Source organism: Galeopterus variegatus, unplaced genomic scaffold (genome assembly GCF_000696425.1).
Source record: "Galeopterus variegatus unplaced genomic scaffold, G_variegatus-3.0.2 Scaffold1356, whole genome shotgun sequence".
NCBI lineage: Eukaryota > Metazoa > Chordata > Mammalia > Dermoptera > Cynocephalidae > Galeopterus > Galeopterus variegatus.
The window spans coordinates 156,307-157,341 of NW_007727467.1; positions in this window are offsets into that span (position 1 = coordinate 156,307).

Below are 1,035 nucleotides of genomic sequence, written 5' to 3' on the forward strand. Positions count from 1 at the left end.
ACTTTTTCTACTTGTAATATCAAGACTGTTCCACTTCTTGAGGCAGTCTTTTTTTTTTTTTTTTCTTTATAGGAGACAAATTAAATGTGGCTTTTTTAAAACAATGTTTTTTATTGAGGTACAGAGTTGAATGTCAGTCCTATTATTTTCACGTCCTGTATCACTTCCTTCTCTACAGTTAAGTCATGCCTGTAGATATGGGATCTAAAGTCTAGCCATTACAGACTGGTTTTCATTAGTTGTAATTCTTCCTGCCAGCTATGATCTAGGACATGGGATATTTTTTTAAGCTCCTTAATTATAGAATCCTCTTTACCCTATTACAAAGCTATTATTCATCCAGCCAATGGAATAATGCATTAGTTTAATTTTTCTTTATTTTTTTTCTTGCTACCTATGTGTTGCCCTGACACAACTTCCAATATTTGACTGTTTGTTTGGGGCTGCAACCAACTTCCGTCAGCCCTCTTCCCTGAATCCTTCTCCTCTCAACTGAAAGCTTATGGTGCTTATAAATAGATCTTCCCAAACAATGGCCAAAGACATTCTAACTCCTCTAACAAAGGTAGAAATGGATGCCAGGGCCAGTTGTGCCAACCAACATTGTCCAGCTCAAGAACTTCAGATATGGCCTCCTCCTGTCTTCACGCGTCTCCCTTCCACTGCCCAAGTGACCTGTGAATAAAATTGCCCACCCCTGAGCAATACTCTGCTGGAAGGACAACCTCCCCCCAACACCAATCCCAAGCATCCCTCTTTGCTGTTCATTCACTGTTTCCTAGTGGCTCAAATTGTCTCATACCCAAGTCAAGTCAAATGCATTCCATGATCATTTAAGTAGGACAAGCTTTGGGTCAGGAATTCGGAGTTCCTAGCCAGTAAAAATAGGCTTTTTTCTCCCTCCGACAGAACTCATTTATTCCTCTTTTATTAAACCAACAACCAAGAAAAATATAAACTTGAAATGTTCCTCATCCCTCACACCATGATCCTCAATTTAATTCCAAATGTTTGATGCACAGTTTAAAGGCGTCC